Source organism: Ruditapes philippinarum, unplaced genomic scaffold, assembly GCF_026571515.1.
Source record: "Ruditapes philippinarum isolate M1 unplaced genomic scaffold, ASM2657151v2 ctg3882_1_1_1_1, whole genome shotgun sequence".
Taxonomy (NCBI): Eukaryota; Metazoa; Mollusca; class Bivalvia; order Venerida; family Veneridae; genus Ruditapes; species Ruditapes philippinarum.
The window spans coordinates 12,600-26,093 of record NW_026861637.1 but is presented as its reverse complement, the minus strand read 5'-3'; the positions used below and the strand labels follow the sequence as shown (position 1 = coordinate 26,093).

Here is a 13,494-nt window from a genome sequence, read left to right as displayed (position 1 = left end):
AGGTGGAATATTTTTACAGCTGTTTTATTTATTGTCTTTTCTTTCCTGTGGTCAAGGTTTGGTACTGCTACGACTTCCTCTTTCAGGGAGTGAACTTAGATATACATCTGTTATTGCTGGTGTAGAGGGAATGCCCACTTTTATGGAATATTGTCGACAGTAAGAAATTAAAATTGTCTTGGTCTGTATTAGCAATGTAGTTTTCAGAAAAGTTCTGAACATGATTTGCTTTTACCAGTATTTATGAGGATGACCTTGTATATCTTTGTTGAACAATTAAATATTCAAAAAAAGAAATTGTCACTCATGAAAATGGAAATTTCATACCAAACAAAATCAAGCAAAATCTGTATAGACACATCATACAGGTTGAATAAAGTCAAATTAATATAGACACATCATGTCCAGTGAAGTCTTTTAAAATCTGTATAGACACAAAAAAATGAAGTTTGTAAAAATCCGTAAAGACACATTATAAAAGTTGAGATATAGTCAAATTAGTATAGACACATCATATCAATGTGGTCTAGTGAAATCTGTATAGACAGATCATACTGAACGAAGTCTAGTTAAATATGTACAGACACAAGGTGAAATATAGTCCAATTAGTATAGACACTTCATATCAATGTGCTCCAGTGAAATCTGTATAGACAGATCATACCGAATGAAGTCTAGTGAAATCTGTATAGATAGATCATACCGAATGAAGTCTGATGAAATCTGTATAGACAGATCATACTGTATGAAATCTGTATAGACAGATCATACTGAATGAAATCTAGTGAAATCTGTATAGACAGATCATACCGAATGAAGTCTGTTGAAATCTGTATAGACAGATCATACCGAATGAAGTCTAGTGAAATCTGTATAGACAGATCATACCGAATGAAGTCTGATGAAATCTGTATAGACAGATCATACCGAATGAAGTCTGTTGAAATCTATATAGACACATTATATAGGATGAAATATAGTCAAATTAGTATAGACACATCATATCAATGTGGTCCAGTGAAATCTGTATAGACTAAATAGCAGAGTAAAATTTGGTGGTCAGGAACCTTTTGCAGGACATGCAGTAATGCATTTTTTTGTTTGGTTTGGTTAAAAATATTCCTTATAAAAACCTAATTTATTTTTCATGAAAATGAAAAAGTTTCAGAAAAACATGTATTCCTTACAGTATATCTATATTTACTTTTACGACATCATGCACATTTTACGACTTTCAAATCTGTATAGACGAAAACCTTGTAATTCGTATAGACTTTCGCCCTTACCGTTAAGGTAGCACTCCACACTAAATTTCAAGTTTCTGCCGTCAATGTCCTACAAGCAATATGTCTGATAAATCTGATCCCAAACTACACAACCTGAAAAAAGAAAACACATTTTGTTAAGAACATATATGTCATAACATTGCAAATCTGTAATGAAATCATCCCATGTGCAACAGTCAGGCAGTTAAAAAAAAATCCAATTCATTCCGTAAAAGCCAAAAATCTATAGTGGTCCGAGACCCAAAACAACATTTTTCGTCCCTCCGGCAAAAAATACCTGCAAATATACGGACTACAGAAACTCTGTCACTGCTTTAGCAACTCCCTAGGCATGCAAACTATCACAAAGAAATAGGTGCTTGGCCTTGTAGATTTTTTGCTATTGCTGAAAGTTTGTACCCCCCTGTAAAATTACTTGTTTTCACCGAGCATGCTGTTTAAAAGCAATGTTTACAAACAATGGCGGCCTTGACATCTATAATCAACAGCATGTTATTTCTAACCATGTTTTCGAATTTGCCAATGATCATATTACATGTCACAAAAACAAATTTCATGCTGAAAATGCATTTTAAAGACAACCAGTCATTTAAATCCACAATAGTCACTATATCCATGAAATCCCTGGCCATTCGAAGCTGTGGCTTCATTTAGTGTGGTGTGCTGCCTTTACACGTCGTGAAAAATGAAATAGTCATTAGGCAGCACACCACACTAAATGAAGCCACAGCTTCGAATGGCCAGGGATTTCATGGATATAGTGACTATTGTGGATTTAAATGACTGGTTGTCTTTAAAATGCATTTTCAGCATGAAATTTGTTTTTGTGACATGTAATATGATCATTGGCAAATTCGAAAACATGGTTAGAAATCACATGCTGATAATTATGTATGTCAAGGTCGCCATTGTTTGTAAACATTGCTTTTAAACAGCATGCTCGGTGAAAACAAGTAATTTTACAGGGGGTACAAACTTTCAGCAATAGCAAAAAATCTACAATGCAAAGCACCTATTTCTTTGTGATATTTTGCATGCATAGGGAGTTGCTAAAGCAGTGACAGAGTTTTTGTAGACCGTATATTTGCAGGTATTTTTTGCCGGAGGGACGAAAAATGTTGTTTTGGGTCTCGGAACACTATAGATTTTTGGCTTTTACGGAATGAATTGGATTTTTTTTAACTGCCTGACTGTTGCACATGGGATGATTTCATTACAGATTTGCAATGGTATGACATATATGTTCTTAACAAAATGTGTTTTCTTTTTCCAGGTTGTGTAGTTTGGGATCAGATTTATCAGACATATTGCTTGTAGGACATTGACGTCAGAAACTTGAAATTTAGTGTGGAGTGCTACCTAAATTTTCTCATGAACATTTTTGTATAGGCAACTGCAGATTGCGCAAAATTATCTATTATGTAGAAATCTAGGTTAGTATATTCTATTACAATATTAGCAATTAAATAGTTTAAGTGTCACATATTTAACTTTACATGCAACAGTTTTGACTGACATATGTTTTCGCGAGATAAGCACTGAAGTGTAGGATTTTCGGATATGGCACACTGGGTTTATAATTTGTTTGTCCCGTATTTAACAGCATAAATGTATTTTTCTTCTCAAGAGTCAAAATATATACCTCTCTGTTACAAGTATAGATCTGAATCAGCCTCTTTAAAGATGGTTAGGAGGTTTTTGTGTCTCTATAACTGTACATCTTAACTTACAAGTTACATGAATGGTTTACCTCATAGTCAACACTGGTCAATTTTTAGGGGTCCAATGTATGCAGGTTTTGTTATTAAATTAAAGCTAGGGGTCTAACCATTTATACAGGGAGATCAATCAATAATTCATGGTGTCTTATAACTAATTCTAGCAGTCTAAATCCTTAATATGAAAAAGGCAATGCCGCAAAGCGAGCTTGATTTACTTTTACTGTGAAATAGTATAAAATAATTGTTCATTTTTTATTTTACATTTTCCGTTTTAAAATTGTCATTCGGTATTTTATACACTGCTTCCGTTTATTCTAGTTCCCTGTCCATACATGTGAACTTTTTTGATGATCAAGTGGGAGAAGTTCTTCAAAAATAGGGAGATTTTAGAATTTGCAATAAACAAAGAAGGAAGTTCTGACATCAAAAATAGGGAGATTTCTTTAATTTGTGAAAATACCCCTTATTTTAAGAAAAATCTTTGAAAATATGGCTGCAGAAAGTGGGAGTCTCTCGCTAAAAGTGGGAGAGTTCACATGTATGCCTGTCTTATTATGGTTCCTATATAAATGCGCAGGACACCAGTCTACTCTTCTGTTTTTAATCAGAATACCTCGGCTTTTATCGTTATCTTGTAATTCGAAAAGTTGCGATGTGTCAATTGACTACTTCGGACTAAAGTTTTCTAAACCATCACTATCTAGCAGGTACTCGCATTACCGTAAAAGTGGCTTTGCAAGCAGGACCTTTGGGCCAGCTCTTCAAGCTCACTACTAAATACAAGCTTTAACTTATTTTATCTTATATGTAACAAAAATGTGTGTTCTGCAGTTTTTTTTTACTAAATATAAAGTTGAGCAAGATCTGTGAAACCAGCACTATATATTTATGCATACTCTCAAGAGCTTGAGAACTGTATGTGCACCAGAAAGGTTTTTGATGGATATATTAATGCATGGATCCTGCATCAAGTAAATCCTTGCTTACATAATTTATGATTGGTAAGTTAAGCACGTAACAACTTACGATAAATTATAAAGAGATTATCCTTCTCTTTTTTAATTTCAGATTTAAACAAAGATTTTCAGTTCAAAGAGTTACCTTGAAAAGAAAAGAAGGTCCCTATGGCATAGGGAGATTTAATTACCTCCAGTCACTGGTCAACGAATATCAAAACACCGATGACATTGAAGCCAAGAAACAGATTATGGCAAACCTTGCAAACTTTGCTTATGATCCAATAAATTACGAACATTTTAAAACATTGAATATACTTGATCTATTCCTTGATGGCCTGGAAGAATCCGATGAAGAACTTGTTGAGTTTGCAGTGGGAGGTTTGTGTAACGCAAGTGCTGAAAAGGAGAACAGGAAGCACATAATTGATAATGGAGGTGTTAAATTGGTGATAGGGTGCCTGTCAAGGTACTCTGTCAGAAGACACAGTTTTATCTGCTGTGGCAACTCTAATGTATCTTGTCACCAAAGAGTCTCGTGCAGAAATAACATGCTTGCCCGTATTACAGTGCATGATGAGGTTATCACTGTCGAAGAATGTTAGGTTAAAGAACTTGGCTACTGTTTTTCTTGAAGATTATTGTGACGAAACTGTGATTCAGGAAGCTAGAATGATGCAGAAAAATAATGGTTCAACAACTTGACTGTATCTACCTGTGTGTAGTTACTTTATCTACTTGTGTAGAGTTGCTAGATACAATACCCCAAATATGAAAAATGGTAAAAGATTTTTGTGTACCAGCATTAATTTTGGGATGACTACAAAAGATCAGCCGAAGATACATGGCTTGTCAATACAGCAAAGGTCAAGGTCATGGTGAACAGGACACATGAGTCACAGAGACATTGTCTTGAAAGCTTCAAGTTTAATTCCTCATAAAAATTGTTGTACCTATAATATAAATGCCATCATTGATCATAACAAAATCAGATATACATATAAATAGTTGATTTTAGAAGACTTGTTATAGAATTATATGATCAAGAATCTTGCTACAAGGACTGACAGCTTATTTCAGGCAGAGTTACATGTAATAGACTAGCTAGCTGTGGTATAAGTCTCTACTAAAATGACCTCATTTTTGAAAAATTAATACTGCAGTTATAGAATTATCAGAAATCAATTCATTAAAATAACGCTGTTAATTGTGACTGTCATGTACTTTGGTCTTAGCCGACACATTATGAATGGTTAAATTGATCAAGTAAGTTTTCCAAAATAGAAAGTTAAATCAGTACCTGTCAAATACAGGATTTAGTGAACACTGCACTAAGTCTTGCTCTTAAATTTTTCAAAGTGAATATTCAAGGTCCCACCTTTATTCTGTTGACACTGTGTCAGATTATTTGGGCAAAGTTGGTTTTGAAGGGAGAAGGAGTGAACTTCTAAGCTTTGTCCATTACTGATTGAATTTACTCTAGAGCTTTAGGTTCTGATCCAAGCAACCAAACAGTGACTGATTCTTCTTCATGTGGCAATTTGGCAATCAACAAGTCTAGTTATCCTGCTGGTGCAGAGGCTGTCCAGAGATTCCTTATTCTGCCTGTTTCAACAGCTGACTGTGAGAGGGGTTTCTCCAAGAAAAACCTAATAAAAACTTCACTCAGAAACTGTCTGTCTCTCCCCTCCCTTGACAATCTTCTGAAAATTTCTATAGATGACCCTTCTCTGCCCACCTTCCCATACAAGAGAGCATTCAGACTGTGGACTTCATCTAAGAGTAGGAGAATAATGAAATAAATTTCCCAAGCCCCCTTCCTGATTCCTTACAGAGTCTACTGCAAGCACATATGATAAATTTCCCTGCCCCCTTTACTGATCCCTTACAGTGTCTACTGCAAACACCTATGTTACAGAATCCAGCCCCCTTCCTTATGCCTGTACAAGCCACTATTTACATGTATTTTTAGATGTGATTAAGTCTAAATAGTAAACAGATTGTGATAATTATAGCATAATATGAAGCTTTGAATATATTATGTATTGAGATGTAATGTGTTAAATTTAAAATGTAATGATATTAAAATTTACCTATAAAAATAAAAGTTGAATGATATTCCTTGTTTTGCCTTTTAAAGTGTGCATTAAGAAGCTGGATTAAACCATTAGATGTTAAGTGAATATAGAGATAGAAAAGTTCCTATTGATTGTTAAAGAATTACAGCAGATACATAGTATAAATTTTGATGTCAGCCTGTCACTCTAAAATTGGCTTAAAGAAAAAAATAGCCAGTGCTAGCCCTGCCTGTCTGCTAGATATCTTTGTGTTATTGTCTACTCATGTAAGAAGATACACAATTTTTCTCCTTCTATTCCTTTTAAGGGTCCATTGAATATAAATTTCACATACCTGTAAAGTCTGTTCCATGTGTCGGGCAAATTTGGACTATCCTAGCCAATTCTATGGGGATTTATACCAGACATGCCAAAGTAAATCACCAAGCCTAGTTGTGCAAAGTATCTTGATTTTTCAGTTGATATAATTCGTCCTTTTTCATCTTCATAACCACTTGGGAAATTTCAGTGAATATTTATAAAATTGTTTGCAAGTTAGTTGTGCATTGTGCCATGATATTGTGCACAATTGTTTTCCGCATAGTGATGGGTCCTTGATGAGAACTATTTCTCCTACACTTCTTATGGAATTGCACTGAATTTTTAGGAATGATATTTATCAAAGGCGGTCAGGTTCATATTCAATTACATATCTAAAGTACATGTAATTTTATGTCAAAGCTTCCTTTCGGTGGCATATGTCACATTTCAGTGACCGCTCTTGTTTTTAAATGATTTTAAAACCACAATTGTTGTATATTTATTAATGTCATCTATGATCAATAATAATAGAGATATCTGGTGTACATATTTACAGTTTTATTTATGAGACTAGTTATAGAATTATACAATGAACTATCTTTTAATTTAATGATCACACAGTCTTGCTACTACTTGTACAAGTGAAGCTGGTCAACTACTTACATTTCCAGACAGGATTAAATGAAATAGAATAGAAATCATGTTATCTTAAGATTTTTTTTCTATTTACATGTACATATAAGTTCCGGTAATATCAATGATCCCCTCGGGCGGGGCCAATTTTGACCCCGATGGCTTTTATTTGAACAAACTTGGTAGACACTCACTAGAAGATATTTCATGCTAAATATCTATAAGCTCTCGCTACTTGTGTTTTTAGAGGATTTTTTTAGTTTTTACTATATTCATATAAGGAAAATCAATGACCCCAGGGCAGGTCAATTTTAACCCCAGGGCTTTCATTTGAACAAACTTGGTAGACACCAATTAGGAGATCTTTCAAGCTTAATATCTAAGCTCTAGCTTCTTGGGTTTTTAAAGCAGATTTTTTAGAGCTAACTTTGACCCTAGGGCTTTCATTTAAACAAACGTGGTAGACCCTCACTAGCAGATGTTTCAAGCTTAATATCTAAGCTGTAGCTTTTTTTTTTTCAAAAGAAGATTTTCTAAGTTTTTCTATATACATATAGGGAAAAATCAATGACCCCCGGGGCGGGACCAATTTTGACCCCAGGGTTTTTATTTGAACAAACTATTGTTTTACCTATAATAATGTCAACAGCGATCCCTAACAGTGAGACATACTTATTTACAGTTTATTGTAGAGATATAGTTATAGCATTATACAATGAACTATCTTTTAATTTAATGATCATGCACTCTTGCTACAATAGTAGCTGGTAACTACTGACAAATAATTCCAGACAGGATTAAATGTAATAGACTAGAAATTGTGTTATATTAATTCTGTCACTTAAGATGAAATTGGTAATTACTGGTAGGTTATCGAGGAAAGCCGCTGATGTAGACTGACTGCCAAGTTCTTGAACTCAGTATAAAAAGCATACATACTCTGACAGTCTGAAAAAATGGAAATTCTGTACAAAAAAACAACTTTAAAATTTCACACAATTTATACTCTTTTTTATTAGACATACAATAATAAATATCTACATGTATACTATTTTTAGTTAAATAAAGTTTAAAATATGAAGCCATAAATTGTTGTTATAATCTGCCTCATAATGCTCTAGCTTATTTTGTATACCATATACATTGTATACATAGCTGGTTAGACACTTGTTTATCTTATCAATTGGTCAGTTGCAGTTAGTGAAGAGAAAAAAAAGTTAAATTATACAAGATGAATTGTAATAAAGACTGTCATGTAAAAATTAGTGTTAGTCATCATCAGAATTGATTGTTAAGCTGTAACATGTACATGTAGACAAGCTTCAAGTAAGTTCATGTTTTTGCAAGGTTTCAAATCATAACAGCACTGTAAAAGTCATATGGAAATTTCCTAGCGAAAACCTTAGACGCCCCTATGCATTACTTCAGTCATGACGTTTCTAAATCAATCTAAATACATTATAATACTCTTCAACATGTACATTTATTTTCCTGGCTATGCGGACATCACTGACTGTTGTAATATTGTAAATGATACATTTTTCAGTCTCTTATAATGTCCAAGATTAAACATAATGCATGTAATGCAGTCCTCTGGGATATAGAAGATTACTAGTTACTGCCCATTTTTCCTAAGTGATAGAGATTCCATCTTTTTGCTGCTCCTTCTGCTCTTTTTTTTTCCACCCCCCCACACACGGCCCCCCCGAAAAAGCCGCCACCCACCTACCACTGAGCCAAAAAAAAGAGGGCGGGGGCGGGGGCCCCCACACCCCCCCCCCCCCCCCCCCCCCCCCCCCCCAAAAACCACATTTCTTCTTTTTTTTTTTACCGTTTTTTTTTTTTTTTCCCCCCCCCCCCCCCCCCCCCCCCCCCCCCCCCCCCCCCCCCAACTCCCCCCCCAACCCCCACCCCCCCCCACCCCCCCCCCCCCCCCCCCCCCCCCCACCCCCCCCCCCCCCCACCCCCCCACCACCCCCCCCACCCCACCTTCCAAATTTTCCTTTTATTTTTTTCCCCCCCATTTTTTTGTCCGCACCCAAAAAGCCCTTTTTGTGTCAGCCCAAATAAATAACAAAAAAAAATAAAACCAAACAACAAAAAAAGACAGAAATACCGAAAGAGAAAAAACAACAAAGTTTAAGGAAAAACGCACAAAAAAAAAAGAAAAAGACTAAAAGCAAAAAAAAAAAACAAAAAAAAAAATTCAAGAAAAACTAATAATTTTGGGGGGGGAAGGGGATTTAATGTTTCCAAAAAAAAAAAAAAACCTTTATTTATTATTATTTAAAGCACAACCTTTTGAAAGCAGAAAAAAAAAAACAACAGGAGCGAAAAAGACGATACAGGAGGGGAAGAAGAAAAAAATAAAGAACAGAAGAAAGAGAGGAAAGCCATAGCCAGATAAAGAAAAACCCAAGAAAAAAAAAACAAAAAAAAAAACGATTTTTTCTTTATACACAATACAACGCCCCCCCAGACGAAAACTCAAAAAAAATTTTTACAAAAAAAAAACAAACGCGACCAAATCATGCACAACCTGACATATCAACTAAATCTCCGCACCAACCAACTTAAATTTTACATATTTCCTATTAAAATTAACAATAAATACAACCCAATCTAATGTAATAAATATCTATCAATTAAAATCTATTGAAGGAAGCATGCGACTTGAATACTGATGTAAGCACTTTTTATATTTTGCAAGGATTATTAATATTATAAGAGAACAAAAGGGATTATCACTGCCCATATAGATACCAAAATGATATTTTATTAAACTTTGGGATTTATATCTAGGAAAAATAGAAGGGGATAAGCATTTCCATGATCTAAAAATGTAATTTCAGTATCAAAACATTTGTATTAACTCTGCTCTTTGCAAATATTTCGGCCATTATGCACCAAAATGTTTTCATTTTTTTCTCAAAGGGCATTTCATATTAAATTTTGTGTACTTCCCATAGTTCAAAAAAAGCACTCAATTGGCCATTTACTTTATAATCATTCTTTTTCCATGTTGCTTTTTAGCAGTTAGAAAAACAAATATAGTGATTTTAGTAATTAATAGTAGTCAAAAAAAACTTAATTTTGTTACATTTTGCTTCTTTTGCAACAACAATTTTTTCAACATAAAGTGCTACTTTTCTTCGGCAACAGCATCTAACATGTTCTAAAGTTCATTTTTGCCCTTTCTAAGAAGAAAAAATTTTTTTTTCCGGGCCATGAGTGCCTTTAAAATATCATTTGATTCATGTAGTAAAACAAATCCAAAAAATTTTAGGGAAATTGTTTACATTTACAATCATGAAAAAAGTAAACCCAAAAACATTCTACTCACTAATTTAAAACAAAAATTTTCAACAAACTACTAGATACACCAACTTTTTAAATTTATTCATAAAAAAATCAGTTTTTCAGGCCATCCACTTTCTCCTAACTTAACTTACCCTAAATTGTCCATCTAATTCTAGGGGATTTTTTTAAATTTTCCCCCTGCGTTCACTGTAAAGGGCCCAAAGGCACAAAGGGCATTTTAAGTTTACATGTTCTGAGTCTTTGCCATCCCCACTTTCCTTTTGAACATAAATTTAAACTGTAAGAGAACATATCAAAGTGGTTCTTTTAAAATACAATGTTTGAATGATTCTGGAAATTTAGAAATTTACAAGCATTTTTTTTATCATTTTTTTTTTTTTGGGGGGGGGGGGGGGGGGGGGGGGGGGGAACTGAACTCTCAGATTTTGCCATAAACATTTAATATGTTAATAAAATAATTTTAGCATTATTGAATAAAAACTAAAGACAAGTTAACAATATTAAAATTATATCCCAAATTAGTGAAAATAACTTTTAAATTTCCCATTAAATTTGGGACTAATTCCATTAGAGCACTAAGGTACATTTTTTCTAATTTTAAATTGATTTTATCTAGCCTACTGTGTACAGTATCACCTTACACTACAACAAAATTAAATTGCTCTATACCTGTTTTCTTTTTAATCTATGAAACAAAAATTTAAATTATTGCAAAATTTACAAATTAATATATATGTTATTAATTTAACAGGTTACAAAACAATACAAAATTAATTGGGAAGACATTTTCACTTTAATTTTTTTATAAACCTTTCATCGGATCCCCTTTAAATCCCTGAAAATAAATGACCAGTTCCAAATTAAAAAGGTCACCTTAAAATCAAAAATTTAAAGGGAATGGTTAAAAAATATCAAATAGTAAATCTAAAAATAAAACTTAAAGGACAAAAACCTGACCAACTCCAACACATACCCCAAATCATGACATCATCTTCCCTAAAAAAAATTTAAAAAAGGGGTAGGGGAAACTGCTTTTTATAAAAATGAAACAAGCCATACTTATATCCCAAAGAAATGCCTATAGAAAACAAAAAAAATTATATTAAATTTCAGCCATTTTTTAAAACCCTCTTTGTCATATCTGAGCAAAATTTGAAAATTTTATTTTGTTTATACGGGGGAAAAATCATTTAAAATGATTCAATTATATTACACAATAACAATGATTTTTTTGTAAAAAAGAGTTTTTTTCTAGAAAACAGAGTAACAAAAAAATCTGAAATTTTTTCAAAAAAGTTATTGGTATAAAAATACTAAATGGTATAAAAATCCTATAAAAATCAAAATTTATTTTACATAAATTACAAGGAAAGAGCAAGCCAGGTTTCAGTGAATGAAACTACAACTATACAACAAGAGGTAAGATATGATCAATGTGCATGGGTTATACTTTTTCAACGGGCACAGAAACAATCAAAACAAATATACAAAAAGCCATGAAAATACATAAACACATACGTTTTATTTTTTCAAATACAAGAAAATACTTACGAACTCGCGAGTCGATGTGTCGCCTGTGAACAATATAGTTTTTAAAAAAATGCCAGGCAAAAATGAAATATGAAAATTTTACAAAGGGCAATATTCGAAAAAATAAGAAGTGCAAAAAAAAAAAAAAAATAAAAAAAAAAAAAACAGCAGTTTCTGTGACTGCACTTTTATCAATAAGATCTATCATTTATAATTTCATTAGTCCATATCTTTAAAATTTAAATGAAAATGGCCGGACAAAAATAACATATGAAAATTAATAAAGGAGTAATAAAATCAAAAATTACGAAATGCAGAACAGGTTTTTGACACTGCATTTTTCTTAAAAGAATCTATCATTATGTTTCATTCCCCTAATTTTTACTTTTAGGGGAAAGCCAGGACAAAAATAAAATAAGAAAATTAACAAAGGGCAAAAACTTTAAAAAATAAGAAATGCAAATACAGGGTTTTTGTGCATGCACTTCTCCCTTTAAAGAGATTTATCATTTTTAAAGAAGTTTTAAATTCATATTTTTTATTTGGGGAAATGGGCCCGGCAAAAATAAAGTATGAAAAATTAAAAAGGGGAATAACCAAAAAAAAGCAAATTTTGTTGAATTCAAAAAACCCCGCCCGAAAAACTGGTTAATTAACACAAACAATGAAGACATAAGGTTATTATATATTTTAAACATGGGCATAAAATAATTTCTTTTAACTTGATCAATATTCGGGCAATAACAGAGCCATAACTTGTTTTAAAAAAGTAAATCTGGAAATGCCAATGGGGATGGCATACTACATAACTAATAAAGGCCCTAAAATCTGAATAAGTATCTGACCGGGAAAAAAAGCGACTATATGCAATTCATCTTTTTTTCCCAAAAGTTTTTTGAAATTCCCCCCATAGTTACAAAAAGTAGCAAATAAACGATTATTGCTTGGTTGTATCTCCTAATTAAGGTATAACTTTAATTTAAAATGTTTTGACCCAAACAAGGGGGCCCTCTCCTCTTGGGATTGAAGTTCCAATAAATTTCATGAACCGCCTAGGGAAATATTTTAAAAAAATTTTTCTTATGGATACTGCATAAAAAATCAAGGGGAAACTCTTGGGTTTAAATGTTTTACCCCAAAAAGGCAAAAATATGCGCACTTCTGTTGTATTGAAGGTTTCATAAAATTCATTTATATCCACCCGTATTGCAGAGAAGGCGGGGTAACGATATTTTCTCATAGCATATGCATAACTAAACAAGGGGGCCCTAACTCTGAGTTTAAGGTCTGACCGGAAAAAAGGCGACAATATGCCCTCCTCTTAAATTGAATTTCCCATAAAGTTTCGTTTAATTTTAGCCCTAGTTTCAAAAAGTACCCGAAAAAATTTTTTTCTCCATATGCATCTGCATAAATAAAACAAGGGGCCCTAACTCTAGTTTTAAATGTCGACCCGGGGGCCAAAACCACATATTCGCATCTCCCCCTTAGTATTGAATTCCCATAAAGTTTCGTTAATTCTAGGCAGTAGTTTCAAAAAAGTAGTGCGGGAAAAAATTTTTACTCTATATGATACACATAAAAAATCAAAAGGGCCAAACTCTAGTAAAGGTCTGACCAAAAAAAGCTGACATATGCGCATCTCCCCTTGAATTGAAAATTCCCCTAA

At 33.2% G+C, this 13,494-nt stretch overlaps 1 pseudogene; it reads left to right on the top strand.

Moving 5' to 3' along the window:
- Positions 1-2,969: 2,969 nt before the first annotated feature.
- On the top strand, positions 2,970-5,170 carry LOC132716380 (armadillo repeat-containing protein 7-like; annotated as a pseudogene).
- The last annotated feature ends 8,324 nt before the right edge of the window (positions 5,171-13,494 follow it).